Source organism: Mirounga angustirostris, unplaced genomic scaffold (genome assembly GCF_029215605.1).
Source record: "Mirounga angustirostris isolate CCGP_5_RB_7025 unplaced genomic scaffold, mMirAng1.0.hap1 SCAF_11, whole genome shotgun sequence".
Lineage (NCBI taxonomy): Eukaryota > Metazoa > Chordata > Mammalia > Carnivora > Phocidae > Mirounga > Mirounga angustirostris.
This window is the reverse complement of record NW_026991719.1, coordinates 78493565-78503791: the sequence shown is the minus strand read 5'-3', so window position 1 is coordinate 78503791 and position 10227 is coordinate 78493565. Positions and strand designations below refer to the sequence as shown.

Here is a 10227-nt window from a genome sequence, read left to right as displayed (position 1 = left end):
TACATTCTGTTAAACTGATTTGTGTGAGATCACATTGAGGATCTATATGGTAAATAGACAAGTCTCTACTTGTTTATACATTTATTCATTCCACAAGCATTAATTATTTCTTATTTGCCAGGCTGTGCCACATACTACTAATGCCAAAATAAATAAGGCAGAGTCTCAACTCTCAAGGAGCTCACAGTCCAGAAAATGTAAAAGATATTCCAAAGAATGTCATGTGGAAGTGATAGCTTTAAATTAGTGATCTTGGAGAGGTTGTGGAGAAAGGGGAACCCTCTTATACTGTTGGTGGGAATGCAAGTTGGTACAGCCACTTCGGAAAACAGTGTGGAGGTGCCTCAGAAAATTAAAAATAGAGCTACCCGGGCGCCTGGGTGGCTCAGTTGGTTAAGCGACTGCCTTCGGCTCAGGTCATGATCCTGGAGTCCCTGGATCGAGTCCCGCATCGGGCTCCCTGCTCAGCGGGGGGTCTGCTTCTCCCTCCGACCCTCCCCCCTCTCATGTGCTCTCTCTCTCTCTCATTCTCTCTGTCTCAAATAAATAAATAAAATCTTTAAAAAAAAATAAAAATAGAGCTACCCTATGACCCATCAATTGCACTACTGGCTATTTACCCCAAAGACACAGATGCAGTGAAAAGAAGGACCATATGCACCTCAATGTTCATAGCAGCAATGTCCGCAATAGCCAAACTGTGGAAAGAGCCGAGATGCCCTTCAACAGATGAATGGGTCAAGAAGATGTGGTCCATATATACAATGGAATATTACTCAGCCATCAGAAAAGATGAATACCCAACTTTTACATCAACATGGATGTGACTGGAGGAGATTATGCTAAGTGAAATAAGTCAAGCAGAGAAAGTCAATTATCCTATGGTTTCACTTATTTGTGGAATATAAGGAAGAGCATGGAGGACACTAGGGGAAGGAAGGGAAAAATGAAGGGGGGAATCGGAGGGAGAGATGAACCATGAGAGACTATGGACTCTGAGAAACAATCTGAGGGTTTTAGAGGGGAGGGGAGTGGGGGATGGGTTAGCCCAGTGATGGGTATCAAGGAGGGCACGTACTGCATGGAGCACTGGATGTTATATGAAAACAATGAATCGTGGATCACTACATCAAAAACTAATGATGTATGGTGACTAACATAACATAATAAAAAAAATAAAATAAATTAGTTATCTGTAACCCTCATGTAAGTGTGATGCTCACAGTGTGTGGCCCTGCGAAACTAAAGTGAACACAAAATGATAATTCCTATACTTTTAAAACACAAAACTGAAATTATAGTAAATCTTTCACTGACAGGAATATGTATTAAACTTGAGCTCCTTTGGGTTAAATATGGCCCTTTTTATGGTGGCCTTTTAAAATGCAAATGTCCCGGGGCGCCTGGGTGGCTCAGTCGTTAAGCGTCTGCCTTCGGCTCAGGTCATGATCCCAGGGTCCTGGGATCGAGCCCCGCATCGGGCTCCCTGCTCCGCGGGAAGCCTGCTTCTCCCTCTCACACTCCCCTTGCTTGTGTTCCCTCTCTTGCTGCTTCTCTCTCTGTCAAATAAATAAATAAAATCTTTAAAAAAAAAAATAAAATAAAATGCAAATGTCCCTGGAGAGTTAATCCATTAAATCAGTATCACATTAGTGGCATTTTTCTCTGATAGAAGGAGCTCAGGGCAGCATGCAGATACAGAAGGTTGGCAATAAGGAGAGAGGGTACATCAAGAGATTTCAGAAAGAAAGTCCATCTTTATACTTTTGCTGAAATCCTGATGTTACATTTCTATCTCAACTAGAACACTTATTTTTTAAAGTTTTTATTTATATTCCACTTAGTTAACATACTGTGTAATATTAGTTTTGGGTGTACAATTTAGTGTTTCAACACTTACATACAACACCCACTGCTCATCACAAGTTCCCTCCTTAATGCCCATTATCTATTTAACCCTTCCCCCCACTTACCACCCCTCTGGTAACTATCCGTTTGTTCTCTATAGTTAAGAGTCTGTTTCTTGGTTTGCTTCTCTCTTTTTTTCCCCTATGACCATTTGTTTTGTTTCTTAAATTCCACATATGAGTGAAATCATACTGTATTTGTGTTTCTGACTGATTTATTTTGCTTAGAATAATACTTTCTAGCTCCATCCATGTCATTGCAAGTGGCAAGATCTCATTCTTTTCTATGGTTAAGTAATATTCTAATATATATATATACACACACACACACACACACACACACACACACACACGTATACCACCTCTTCTTTATCCATTCATCAGTCGATGAACATTTGGGCTCTTTCCATAATTTGGCTATTGTTGATAATGTTCCTATAGAACTTATTTTAAACTGGAGCATTTTACTAAGCAGCACTCTCAATTTCCTTTGCATATTTTTACTGTACTTCCAAATCTACTTTTATAAAAGATATTTAATTTTGCTTTTTAAGTAGCAAAGTGGTCAATATAAATTTATGTAATACTTTAGCTACAGTACCTTCTTGCAGTTTGTAAATGAATTATAAATAAATACATGTTACTAATACTTTGAAAAATAACTTGAACAAAAAGATTTACTTCCATTTTAGGGCAGTGTACATATGTGCTTAGCAGTTAATGCCATTAGGAAGAAATCTTCACAATGATTTCCAATAAAAGATTGTAGAGATAAAGTCTTCTCATTGGCCTTAAATATACCATGTGCTTTTAAACTGTTCTTTCTTTGGGAACAAAGCTTATCTGTCATTAACTACACAAAAAGTACCTCTTACTTAATCTTTCTAGACTATTTATCATAGAACCTAAATAAAATATACTATGTACCCAGTGAATTTTGCTAAAGTGCTTTAACATAACTGCATAATGAAATAATATTGTTTTTCTTCTTCTATAATTGGCTTCTACAAATATTGTTTTTTAAAACTTTCTCATATTTTCTCCCTCTTATTTCCAAATAATTGAGATATTGCTAAAAAAAAAAAAAACATTCCCACCTGATATGTCTATAGAGTAAATAATAATAATTTAGTCCTTGGAATATCAAAACAGAAAGTCATCAGGCACCTTTCCTGATAACTGTAATGACAAGAGAACTATTACAGTGGTCTGACTAGAGTATTTGAGTTTTGAAGCTCTTTAATACCAATTATGTTTCTGTTTTTGACCATGTCCATGTCTTTGGATAAGCTATTTAATATATTTTAAAAGGCATGATCTTGAAAGGCTTAATAATTATTTTTACATCAAAAGCAGACATTGAGAATCAGTTGACCTTAAAGAAAAAGTTGAGATCTAAAAACAGAACTATAGAAGATGTAAATATTTCATATATACTTGCTTGTGAATTTCTATATGTAATATTTCTATATGTTAATTTTATCGTATTGTAACAAATGCTACTTTAAAGTCTATAACTTATTACTGCAATGTAATCACCTTAATATTCATCTAAGGTATAGGTACATGTAATTTGTCACATTATACATTTTGTTACCATGGTTTTAAATACTCATCTTTGGGAAAATATAATTTTAAAGTAGTTGAACACACTTTATTTAAAGTTTTGATGATCCCAGGGCAAAAAGGAGTGGAATGAGTGGAAGTATAGATGAACCAAGAGGGCTATTGAAGTTTTGGGGGTTTAGGTGACTGGAACACTATTCCCTCTACTTTTGCATATGTTTGGTATTTTCCAAAAATAGCTAAACATAACTTTAAAATATGATATTCTGGGGGCACCTGGGTAGCTCAGTTGGTTGAGTGGCTATCTTTGGCTCAGGTCATGATCTCAGGGTCCTGGGATGGAGCCCGCATCAGGCTCCCTGCTCAGCAGGGAATGTGCTTCTCCCTTTGCCCACCCCCCTGCTCATTTTCTTCCCTCCACCTTGCTCACTCAAATAAATAAATAAAATCTTTTAAAAAATATGATGTTCTGTAACAACTATTTTTATTTTTTTTTAAAGATTTATTTATTTATTTGACAGAGAGAGACACAGCGAGAGAGGGAACACAGGCAGGGGGAGGGGGAGAGGGAGAAGCAGGCTCCCCGCAGAGCAGGGAGCCCGATGTGGGACTTGATCCCAGGACCCTGGGATCATGACCTGAGCCGAAGGCAGTCGCTTAACCGACTGAGCCACCCAGGCGCCCTGTAACAACTATTTTTAAATGCTTAAAGTTTGAATATACTCATGAAGCTAACTGTATTTATAGCTGGTGATTTTTAAAACACAATTATTAAATCCCATGAGGAAACTAGCCTTAAAAGGACTAGTGAAAGAATCTGAGTTAGTAAGTGTTGGAATTTGGTATGATAACTTAACATGAGTTATATGAAGTGGCTTCTGGAAATGAGCACATTTTAATTTCAATATCACAGAAGGAGGAAAAATAATCACTTCCAATATTCTTCAGCTTAGCTCCCTATAAGTCAAATCAATGTTTTTCTTGGACCAAGGAACTGGGAAACCAACATGTCTTGACTTCCTAGTTCTGCTGGGTGTTGCAATAATTTCAAAGCCCTAGCTACTTAGTCAAAACTTTGCTTTTGACCTCATATTTTATATACACAAGCAGCTTCTCAGTTCCAAAGTAAAAGTTGTGAACTATCTGATAGATGAAAACAACCTTACCAATAGAACTATAAACAGAGACAAAGAGAAATAGATAAGTGCATGATTTTCATTTAAGTCTCAGTGCATCTGAAGCACATGAGGGAGAAAAAGTGAAAGAGCCTATCAAGTTCTCCATAGTCATTGGCAGATAGAAGAGCAGAACTGGCTTCATATTTTGGAATGTTAAGCTTATTTCTGAATATAGAATGGAATGTCTATAGGGAACTGGTGGCATATTCTTAGAGCAGGCATTAACATATTATTATAGGAAAAAACTTGAAGTTTAAAGTTACTGCAGGGAAAATTCATTTAAAAAAATAGTGCCCCCTATGAGTCTGTAATTTAAATATATTTTATAGGATTTTTTTCAAAGGTACATTTTTACTCTTTATTGAATCATACATGCAGAAAAGTACATGGCATAATATTTTAATGCTGTTTGGTCTACATTCCAATCAAGAAGAGTAAACATTTAAGCAGATATATTGTATAAATGCAATTAAGTATAACAATACCAGTCTCAGGTGAATTTGTTTCTCTTCTAGGTCTCTCTCACCATCCATTCTTTCCTCCCCTTTTCCAACCCTCTGTCCTGTCTTTCTTCCTTTTTTCCTCCCTTCTTTCCATTAACAGGTATGTTTGAAATCTTACGGTATGTCTGGCACCATACAAGGCATTAAGGATAAAGCAGAGAACAATATGGACATGTTTCATGACCTCACAGATTTTCCAGTCTGTTCGGAATGGCAGACAAATAAGAGGATTAAGTATGAAGAGGTAACGGGAGAATCCATTATGCTATGAGAGCACATAGGAGGTGAATTTTCCCTTTTTCTTGTCATTGATCTTATTTACTGAGCCCAAAGTGAACTCTTTGTTTTTTAAATCTTGTGCTCTGTATCACATTTACATATGCCTTTCTAACAATAATAGCTCAAAGTCTACTTCTCACTTCCTTATTTATACCAGGGGCTATAACTCCCATGTTATAGTTCAATTCCCTGGTACCTGGCACAAAAATATTTAATTTTCACTGGTTCCCTAAAAACCCAAGAAGAGTAGCACCTTTTCTTTTAAATCAACTAAACCACTAACATATAAGGAGCAGAATCTCTAGATAATTATTGCTGAATCTCAAGTGGGTATTCTTAAATGAGAGTAGAGGATCTGTGGGCTTGTTTACTTTGATTTCTACATGTTGTCTTCTTTTTGACTTTCCTGGATAAAACTGATAAGTCATTCCTGACAGTTTTTGCTGCACCATGGGTTATTAAAACTCTCTCTCATTTCTCTCTCCTTTCATTTTCAAAATCAACTTCATTCTAATGACCCAAATCTCTGTATATGTTGGATCTCACATGGCAAAACTTATAACAATTATTCAAGATTACTTGGCATTTTGGGTCCCATAAAAAGGAGTATACATATGATAGCTCTTCGATAAAATTTATAGCTTCTGGGGCACCTTGGTGGCTCAGTCAGTTAAGCATTTGACTCTTGATTTAGACTCAGGTCATAATTTCAGGGTCATGAGATGGAGCCTCACATTGGGCTTCATGCTCAGCGGGAAGTTTGCTTGAGATTCTCTCTCTCTTCCTCTCCCTCTGCCCCTCCCCCTGCTCATAAGTACATGCTCTCTCTCTCTCTCAAATAAATAAATAAATAAATCTTTCAAAAAGTTGTAGCTTCTACTTAATAGGTCATCTACATTCAGTTTTGAATTATAGAGTTTTATGTACCATTCCTATTAATACAGTTATCTATAGATCTGTAGTTGGAACATGAAAACATTGATAATGGAGATTATTTACTTTAATTAAGAAATATAAATAATATTAGAAAGCATACTGACTCACAAGTGAGAGGACTTAGATCCTAGTCCTGTTACAGCCACTTACTACCAAATTGGTTCAGTGTCCCTGGGTTTTAGCTGTACTATCTTTAAACAACAACAAAACTTGCATTGCCTATAAAAAACACACCTGTGCTGCCTATCTCACACAGCTGTTATGAGGTTCCAAAATTGTAAAAAAGACTTTTGGAATTGCTTTTAAAAACTGTATAGCACAATACAAATATAAGATTAAATTTTTATTCTACTCTTAAACTTAGGCACTTTACTTTTTGTAACACATTTTTTTCTTAAGATTTTATTTATTTATTTGTCAGAAAGAGAAAGAGAGCAAAAGCAGGGGGAGTGGCAGGCAGAGGGAGAAACAGGCAGAGGGTGAAGCAGGCTCCTTGCTGAGCACTTAGCCCAATGCAGGACTCAATCTCAGGATCCTAGGACCATGACCTGAGCCGAAGGCAGACGCTTAACCCACTGAGCCACCCAGGTGTCCCTTTGTACACATTTTTGCTTTAAAGTCTGACAAATCAAACACTCACAAGATGGAGATCATAGTCAATTCTAGGTCCCAAGCAAAATACTTCTTTTCATTAATTACAGTGTTATTTTTATTCAAGTCAGGATAACTGGTATTACTCTCCATGTGAACTGAAGAAAAGTCAGTGCATATCCCTTTAGGGTGTCTTAACCCCATCCTGTGATCTTACACACTTCTCTTTGAATTTAACACATCTTGAATGAAACAAGCTTGAAATAGTATTTCTGACACCAGAGGTTTTAAAGAGATTGGTAAGATGGTTCATTTAAACATTCTGCTTTGTTATATGTACTACAGGAAAAAACAACTTAGTGAATTTGGCTTGCCAGTACTGTGGTTCTCAATCAAATCAAAGACCATGAGGAAGCCATCCTCTGAATAAACAAAAAGATATGATAGTAGAGAATGGAAGCACTAGCACACAGTAGAAAGGAAGAGCTTTGGACTGGTAGGCCTTGATGCTAGTATTTGTACTATTCCTCCTTGAGCTGAGATTCCCCAGGTCCCTATTTCATAAACTGTAAATTTAGACACATGATGCAATGGCCACATAATTCTGGAATATTGGTTTCTACTTTCTGGAAAGTAATTTGTTAAAAGTAAACAGGCCCCAGCAAGTGTTAGTCTTAGAAAATTCAACTCCAGTTAAGAAGAAATCTTAGTTTGCTACCTACAAAGATAATTTACATGGTCAGTCTTCTAAAAATTGTGTGGGGGGCTCCTGGGTGGCTCACCCGGTTAAGTTTCTGACTCTTGATTTTGACTCAGGTCATAAACTCAGGGTCGTGAGATCAAGCCCCAAGTCAGGCTCTGCCCTCAGTAGGGACTCTGCTTGATAGCCTCTCTCTCCCTTTCCTTCTGCACCTCCCCCTTGCGGTCGTGCTTTCTCTCTCTCTCTCTCAAAAATAAATAAGTAGATTGAAGTACATTGAGCTCCATAGAGACAGCACCGGGGCAAGTGAGAACCAGATGGGCACTGGGCAACCCTGTGCCTTGCTGAGGAAAATAATTAAACATGGGCAAAGGAGATCCTAAGAAGCCGAGAGGCAAAATTTCATCATATGCATTCTTTGTGCAAACTTACCAAGAGGTGCATAAGAAGAAGCACCCAGATGCTACAGTCAACTTCTAAGTTTTCTAAGAAGTGCTCAGAAAGACCATGTCTGCTAAAAAGAAAGGAAAATTTGAAGACATGGCAAAGGCAGACAAGGCCAGCTGTGAAAGAGAAATGAAAACTTATATCTCCCCTAAAGGGGAAACAAAAAAGAGGTTCAAGGATCCCAATGCACCCAAGAGGCCTCCTTCAGCCTTTCTTTTGTTTTGTTCTGAGTTTCACCCCAAAATCAAAGGAGAACATCTTGGCCTATCCATTGGTGATGTTGCAAAGAAACTGGGAGAGATGTAGAATAACACTGTTGCAGATGACAAGCAGCTTTATGAAAAGAACGCTGCTAAGCTCAAGGAAAAATATGAAAAGGATACTGCTGCATACAGAGCTAAAGGAAAGAGGATGCAACAAAAAAGGGAGTTGTCAAGACTGAAAAGAGCAAGAGAAAGAAGGAAGAGGAAGAAGATGAGGAAGATGAAGAAGATGAAGATGGAGATGAATAAGTTGGTTCTAGCACAGTTTTTTTTTCCTTGACTATAAAGCATTTAACCCCCCGTACACAAGTCACTCCTTTTAAAGAAAAAAAAAAAAATTAAAATGTAAAGCTGCATAAGATTTGTTTTTAAACTGTACAGTGTCTTTTTTTTTTTTTTTTTTTTTGTATAGTTAACACACTACCGAATATGTCATTAGATAGCCCTGTCCTGGTATTTTCAATAGCCGCTAACCTTGCCTGGTACAGTATGGGGGTTATAAATTGGCATGAGAATTTAAAGCAGTTTCTTGTTGGTGCACAGCGCAAATTAGTTATATATGGGGATGTTAGGTTTTCATCTTCAGTTGTCTCTGATGCAGCTTCTATGAAATAATTGTTCTGTTAACTGAATACCACTCTGTAATTGCAAAAAAAAAAAAAAAAGTTGCAGCTGTTTTGTTGACTCAGAAATCAATCAATCTTTAAAAAATATTTGTGTGATTCTGTGTGTGCCTGTGTGGTTGTGTGTGTGCATGTGCTACCATGTAATACAGATAAACTTTATATAACAGGATTTTCAACCCAAAAAGCCATGATTAAAAATTCATTTGTATAAAATGATTTTACCTAGGAGGTAGAAAAGATGGCAGAGGAGTAGGGAACCCTATTACAACCGGTCCCCAGAATTGAGCTGGATATCTACCTGACCACTCTGAGCACCCACGAAATCAGCCTGATATGTAAGAAGATCTGGATCTCTACAAACAAAATATCACAGGCAGTTGGTTTCAAGGTACAAAGTGGGGAGCCATGATTCCATAGGAAGATATTGGAGGATAATGGCAGCAGGAGGGAGCCTGGCCATGGGGATCCTACACCGCCAGTGAGCAACAGCCTCTCACTCTGGGGGCAGGGCACAGACTCACAGACCAGTAGTGGCAGGGAAAGGACTTAAGGGCTGCCCCCAGGATGGAAACCCGAGCAGCACGGTCACGCCTACGAACTGGGAACAGCTGGCGATTTTAGAAGCACAAAAGGCAGAGACGTGCCCCGACATGGAGGCAGGACTGGGAGTGCTGCAGAGGGGTGCATAACCCAGGACGCTGCAGTTTATAGCAGCACGGACAGAAACGGAGACAGTGTAGCCTGGAGAGCTCACTGAAGAACAGACTGCGATCTCTCTGCTCTGAGGTGGAGGGTTGGAAATGGTCTCTTCTGCTCTGACTCTCAGAAGAGAGGTGGAAAACCTCAGGGAAAGCCACCAGAGAACAAAAGCCCCAAAAAACTGGTTCCCACTGAACCCATCCCCCACCAAACGTGCAGGGCAACTATGCCCAAACAGGGTTGCCTGAGTAACAGTGTGGCAGGACCCTCCCCCAGAAGACAGCCTGGGAAAACAAGAGGCCAGCAACCCTAAGGCCCCAAGAAAACAGGTGCATCTTGCTTGGGTTCTGGTCAATAATTTGGACTCTATACATTCCCTCAACCACCCATCAACAGAATGAGTAGGAGAAGGAACCCCCAAAATAGGAAAGACTCAGAGATTATGATTTATGCTGCATATTTACAAATGGATGCAGATATAGCCAAGATGTTGGAGATGGAATTCAGGCTAGCAATTGTGAAGACAATAGCT

The 10227-nt window shown here is 38.4% G+C and overlaps 1 pseudogene; it reads left to right on the top strand.

Moving 5' to 3' along the window:
• Nucleotides 1-7936: 7936 nt before the first annotated feature.
• Nucleotides 7937-8619, top strand: LOC123862507 (high mobility group protein B1-like; annotated as a pseudogene).
• The last annotated feature ends 1608 nt before the right edge of the window (nt 8620-10227 follow it).